This window comes from Bufo gargarizans, chromosome 6 (genome assembly GCF_014858855.1).
Source record: "Bufo gargarizans isolate SCDJY-AF-19 chromosome 6, ASM1485885v1, whole genome shotgun sequence".
NCBI classification, from domain to species: Eukaryota; Metazoa; Chordata; class Amphibia; order Anura; family Bufonidae; genus Bufo; species Bufo gargarizans.
The window spans coordinates 14,084,907-14,092,285 of NC_058085.1; the positions used below are offsets into that span (position 1 = coordinate 14,084,907).

The following is a 7,379-nucleotide window of genomic DNA, read 5'->3' on the forward strand; positions in this document are numbered from 1 at the left end:
AAAGACCTCCACTTCTTCAAAAAGCAAGACAAAAGAAAGTCCCAAAAGTTCAGGATTCTCAGCATTTTCCTTCAGGTTATAATGAAAAGTCTGGCAGGCAGGGAGACTATTAAAGACTAAGGTAAATTGTCCAACCTTATTTTCCTGAAGACAAAGGATTTCCTTCTTCTCTACCTTCAGCAGGTCCAGCAGGATGTTCCGCACCAGATGTCTCAGCAAAAAGGATTTCTCCAGACCGACGTCCACGTCAATTCGTACTCCATTCCGGACCCGGTTTTCACCGGCCCAAGCATGACGGATCTTCACGCCCATTCTGATCGCCTTCAGATGCTCTTGGGACTAAGCCGTCCCCCCAATAGCAGCAAGGGATCCAATCACGGCTATAAACCGTGACCTTCACCCCAGGCCGAGGGTCCGGGTACCCGCAAGCTCTCTCAGCCAAGACCAAGCAACAAGTCACTTGATCTTAGCCAAAAGGCCGAGAAGCGATAACCCGCTCGGCCTCGACAACGGGGCCGCTGTTTGCCAACGCAGAGCACTTCTCAAGGCAACAACCTATAGGCCCCAGCCCCAGACACAGTCGGGGAGGCTTCTTTCTCTCATAGCATAGCTGCATAGCTCCGCCCACCACTTTTGGTCACGCCTTTTCTTCGCACGCAATTCCGGGTGCCGAAGCACGCCAAGCAGAAAAACTGATAAGGACTGAATAGAGAGTATTGCATTGTTGATTGTGATGTCACTGCCCCATTGTTGAGTGTTCCGTCAGGGCCCTTGTGATGTCATCCACTGACCTGACCTTACTTGACCTCTGACCTGACAGGCCTCTTGTGACACGTGCAGTGTTCCGTCCATTGGCAAGACAAGGAAGGTCAGCTGTTGCTGATACATAGGAAGTGCTGGACTACTTTTTAGCCTCCAAGTCATCCAGTTTAAAAGATCCACAAGAGGGAGACACAGGCAAACAAACTTTACTTATTTACTAAAGCACTAGGAAAGCTAAATTGGTTACATCAAGACAACTTGCTACAAAAGGGTCAATTCACAGGAACAACTCAGCAGCCCACCCAGGTGTGCACTACAGGCCCAAATCAATCCCAAGGTGCGTGGAGTGGAGGTCCAAACACTTCATTCAGGTGATATCCAAACACTTCATTCATTCAGGTGATAAGCCAATTAACCCAACAATTAAGCCATCAGTCTTAATTGGATTTGGGGTGTGAGGAGAGGTGACTGGCTGGCTGGGTTGGTTGCTTGGTGCTGGAACAAACCCACACACAGCTGATGCAATTAGGAGATTGACAGACTAGATGCAGCAGCAGCAGGTATGCAGAAAGCAGCACAGCACAGCCCTCACAGAGGAAGGAGAAGCTGAAATTCAGTGCAGACTCATGAGGCAGGACACAGCAACTTTCCACTTGCTTGCTGGAAGGATGCTTGAAATCCATCTATCAATTTCATTCTGTTTTTTTATACTGGAATAGAAAGGGTGCATCGGTCCTGGAGGTACTGCAATACCAGGTCAATGCGTGGAGTGGACAGAGCAAGCTCTTTTTCCATCTCCCTGTTCGAAAAATCCATTTAATATATGGTCCCCAGATAGGGGACGTATCCGATATTAAACTGATAAGAACAGATTTAAAGGAAATTTTTTTTTTACCATTCAGGATTGATTAAAAGCAACTAAAAGTTTTTCTCAAAGACTCAAGATCACTTATGTCTTGCAATTCAAACTTCATCATCATGGAATATTATTTAATTTTTCCAATCCCCCAAAAAAATACATCCTAATTTACTAAATGTCTCCATTTCTTAAATTTCCAAACACCTTCTGAATCAATACCAGGATTTTTTTCCTTATCCCATACATATAATGTAGATAACACCAACTTAATACACTCAGATACAGGCGCCACCTTTCTCTTGAATGCAAACAAATTCCTAATATCCCATAAACTCTCCATCATACATATCATAATAAACCATAATAACTTCTCATTCATCTTTCCACATGCACCTATTCCAAACAAAGCTACTTTCCAAGTTACACTTGTAACACCAGTCAACTCTTTAACCAATCTTTCCACTTTATTCCACGCTAATTTTGAACATTCACAATCCCAAAACAGATGTTTTACAGTCTCACTTGCTCCACACCCTTCTCTCGGACACACTTCAGATTTTACAAAGTCCCTTCATTTGATACTCCAGGAAGAGACATCTTTTCCCATACTCTCATTGTGTCATTTTGTCTTAATCCGTTAATATCACAAGCAATCTCTCTATCACGTAAATACTTCATGACCTTCTTCTTATCTCTAAACTCATCCATTTTTAGTGCAAACAAATCAAACTTCCTAACAAATTTTTCAATCATTCCATACCATACAGGACAAATAAAAGACACAGGCACCCTAGCATCCCTTTTAATCCACTGTAATCCATACAACATCCAACCAGCCATATACTTAGCCATACATGCACTTTTATTACTTTTCCCAAGTAATATCACCGTCCTTTTAATATAACTTAAAGAAAGAAAACACTCAAAATTTGGAAAATCAAGCCCACTATTCTGAACCAACTTATACACATACTCACGCATCAACTTCTCCATCCGACTACCCCACAAAAAAGTAAAACACATTTTCTCAACCTTCATCAACTTTTTCGTACAAGTAGGATACACTGTAAATACCGACAAAATAATAGGCAACACAATTATTTTAATAATCATAACCTTTCCATTCAATGTCAAATCTCTCATTCTCCCAAAATTTAGTTTTCTTTCAATTCGCTTACCACAATCATCCCAACTCTCAGTACCTTTCAAATCAGTATTAAACCAAATCCCAAGCACCTTTATCGCTCCATCCTCATTTCGGACACACTCTAAAGTTTCATTCTTATCACTAAAACACTTAAAACTACATTTATCCCAATTGACTTTAAAAGCAGATGCACCGCAAAACAAATCTAACAGTAATCTAGCTCTCCTAATTACAGCCATATTATCACACAAAAACAAAACATCATCCATATAACTCAGCACATTTACACACTTACCCATACTCCCTGGAATTAACATCCCTTTCATAACTTTATCCTTTCGCACTAAACACATCAACACCTCAATTACGCTAATAAAAAGCACGGAAGACATCGGGCAACCCTGCCTCACACCAGATTGAACTTTTACTTTTTTACTCAACCATCCATTCACTAAAAACTTACTTGACACATTAGTATACAAGCACCTTACATTCTTGAGAAATACACCAGGAAAACCCATTCTTACAAGAACTGCAAACATAAAATCATGTGCTACCCTATCAAAAGCCTTCTCGAAATCTATTGAAAGTAACATGCACTTTTGTTTCCTATTCATACAATCACTAATGACATCCCTTAAAAGTATTAAATTCTCAGTCATACACCTCCCAGGCACAGCACACACTTGATCATCACCTACCACACTCCCAACTACCTCACGCATTCTATTTGCAAGCAACTTACTAAAGATCTTGTAATCAGAATTTAATAATGAAATTGGCCTCCAATTCTCCAACTTATTTTTTACCTCTTTTTTTTATAAATTAAAACTACCACACCTTCTTTCATTGATTCACACAAAACACCATTCCTCCAGATATATTCATATACGTCTAACAAGTCCTTTCCAAGCACATCCCAAGCAACCATATACAATTCTATTGGAATCCCATCCATACCAGGCGTTTTATTTTTCTTAAAACTCATCACAACTCTCCTAAGTTCATCCATAGAAATTTCCTCACACAAAGACGCGCACTCAATCTTTGTGTGACGCAAAGACGTGCACTCAATCTTTGTGTGACGCAAAGACGCGCACTCAAAGACTACTCAATTTAGCATCCAAACAATTAAGTACATCTAACATCAAATTTTTGTCCACCCATTTAGCAGAATACAATTTGTCATAAAAATTTTCAACAGCACTTATTACATCCTTTCCAAAAACACACTCTCCTTCCGCAGACATAATACAATTCATATCCTCTCGGTTTCCACATGATTTCTTAAAAAAGTACCTAGTACACTTTTCATTTTTATCAAGAAAATCTACCTTTGATCTATATATAATTTGTTTTCCTTTTTTTTCCACATCCTTCTTCCTTTCTTTTTTTGTTTTTATCCAATAAATCATTTACATTAACCCCTAACATACTCAACTTTCCCAGCCATTCCAAACGCATGTTCAATTCTTTATATTCATTTCTTAATCTTCTTGCTTTCTTATATCCCCATTTTTTTAAAGAAAATTTTAATCCTACTTTTCACCCATTCCCACCATTTTAATACAGATTCAAAGTCATTTTTCCTCTTCTTCCACCTCTCATACTCATATTTAAAGGCATTCAAAACACACTCATCTTGCAATAAACTTACATTCAACTTCCAAAGACCTCGACCATGCAGTAATTTTTCTTCACCCTCCACACGACATATAAGGCACATGTGATCGGAAAAGAAAACATCCTCCTATACAAAATTTTTACAACATAGACTATTGGAAATAAAAATAAAGTCAATTCTAGAAACTACATCACCTCTATCGGACTTATAAGTTGCCAACAAAGGCTTACCCACCACCTTGGCACTATCCATGAAGGAGAAATCTGAAATTAAATTACATCATTTTTCCCCCATAATATCCATTTTATCTCCTTCAATCGGGCAATTAAAATCACCAAGCAAAACAGTAGGCATTCTACCGACCAAAAAAACAGACAACTTATCGAATAAATCCAAACGTTCCTCCTTATCAACTGTACACTACTTCAAATGACCCACTAAACCCAGGAGGTCAAATCAATATTCCAATAGTCTGCTGACTATAATTTCCTGTTTCTGGTCTTATATTAAAATATAACTTTTATTTTCCTTTTATTAAATTCTATATTTAACACACAAAAAAACACACTCATTTAAAATGTATATGGAGGGCTTGGACCTGTGGGCTCAGTATTCGTATTTACTGGTTAATCAGAAGGACATTCTCTCATAGATATCATAGGTGGACTTCTCTATATTTAATTTGTGTAATGACACTTCAGAGCCTGTAGGTGTCAGCCGACACCAGGCACACGCCGTACTTGGTAACAGTGTTACGTCTCTGACTATGTGTCTATTATAATGTCCCTCACTGCTAATTTCACAGTTGCTGTATTGCTTTTGTCTTTCTAATCTGGCCCTCACGCAGGTTCGGCATCTACAGATCGCCTCTCCCTAGTCCATCCTCAGCCCTACCATTCTTATTAAAATGTTTACAGACACAGCTCCCCCAACATGTTTCACCGCAAACGCGGCGTCTTCAGGGGGATGGAGCTACTATCAACACGAGTGCTTTCTGTCTGCGATCTTTTATGTCAGAAGGGTGGATCTCATTTAGACTCCACCTATCGCATTGCACTCTCATGTTGATTGATGTCCACTGATGGCTAATTGCATTCTTTCAGGGTGGGCTCTGCGCTTGCGTGTGGTGTTTGAAAAATTACATGTGAACCTATAGGGGGTTTATGCGCATGCGTCAGGAGATAGACTGACTGCTGGTTGCGTACCTTTAAAGCGCACGCTTGACTTTGAAATTCTCTCCATTGCTCTATTATTTCCCCATATCCTCTGCGCTCAACTTGAACTGCCGGCTCCTACGATTTCAGCTGTCCTGTCATCGGTTACGTCCGGACTTAGAGGATATTTCCTTCTTCTTCTTTATGTCCATGGATGCGTTCATATGTATGTTCTAGTATCTCTGCATATCTTTTAATGCGCTTCTATTTGTGTTTTAAATTACCTATATTAACCACTTGGCGCCACGCTAACGCCGAAAGGCGTCATCTCCGCGGCGCTCCCAGGCTACGCTAACGCCGATTGGCGTCATCTCGCGTGAGCCGAGATTTCCTGTGAACGCGCGCACACAGGCGCGCGCGCTCACAGGAACGGAAGGTAAGAGAGTGGATCTCCAGCCTGCCAGCGGCGATCGCTCGCTGGCAGGCTGGAGATCCGAATTTTTTAACCCCTAACAGGTATATTAGACGCTGTTTTCATAACAGCGTCTAATATACCTCCTACCTGGTCCTCTGGTGGTCCCTTTTGTTAGGATCGACCACCAGAGGACTCAGGTAGGTCAGTACAGTCGCACCAAACACCACACTACACTACACTACACCCCCCCGTCACTTATTAACCCCTTATAAACCCCTGATCACCCATGATCACCCCATATAAACTCCCTGATCACCCCCCTGTCATTGATCACCGCCCTGTCATTGATCACCCCCCTGTCAGGCTCCGTTCAGACGTCCGTATGATTTTTACGGATCCACGGATACATGGATCGGATCCGCAAAAAGCATACGGACGTCTGAATGGAGCCTTACAGGGGGGTGATCAATGACAGGCGGGTGATCACCCATATACACTCCCTGATCACCCCCCTGTCATTGATAACCCCCCTGTAAGGCTCCATTCAGACGTCAGCATGCGTTTTGTGGATCCGATCCATGTATCCATGGATCCGTAAAAAATCATGCGGATGTCTGAATGGAGCCTTACAGGGGGGGTGATCAGTGACAGGGGGGTGATCACCCTGATTACCCTGATCACCCCTGTCATTGATAACCCCCCTGTAAGGCTCCATTCAGACATCCGCATGCGTTTTGTGGATCCGATCCATGTATCCATGGATCCGTAAAAAATCATGCGGATGTCTGAATGGAGCCTTACAGGGGGGGTGATCAGTGACGGGGGGGTGATCACCCTGATTACCCTGATCACCCTGATCACCCCCTGTCATTGATAACCCCCCTGTAAGGCTCCATTCAGACGTCCGCATGCGTTTTGTGGATCCGATCCATGTATCCATGGATCCGTAAAAAATCATACGGACGTCTGAATGGAGCCTTACAGGGGGGTGATCAATGACAGGCGGGTGATCACCCATATACACTCCCTGATCACCCCCCTGTCATTGATCACTCCCCTGTAAGGCTCCATTCAGACGTCCGCATGATTTTTACGGATACATGGATCGGATCCGCAAAACACATGCGGACGTCTGAATGGAGCCTTACAGGGGGTGATCAATGACAGGCGGGTGATCACCCATATACACTCCCTGATAACCCCCCTGTAAGCCTCCATTCAGACGTCAGCATGCGTTTTGTGGATCCGATCCATGTATCCATGGATCCGTAAAAAATCATGCGGATGTCTGAATGGAGCCTTACAGGGGGGGTGATCAGTGACAGGGGGGTGATTACCCTGATCACCCCCTGTCATTGATAACCCCCCTGTAAGGCTCCATTCAGACGTCCGCATGCGTTTTGTGGATCCGATCCATG

At 42.4% G+C, this 7,379-nt stretch overlaps 1 pseudogene; it reads right to left on the reverse strand.

The window, feature by feature from the left end:
* Positions 1-1,481: 1,481 nt before the first annotated feature.
* LOC122942770 lies at positions 1,482-1,646 on the reverse strand (annotated as a pseudogene).
* Positions 1,647-7,379: the final 5,733 nt, after the last annotated feature.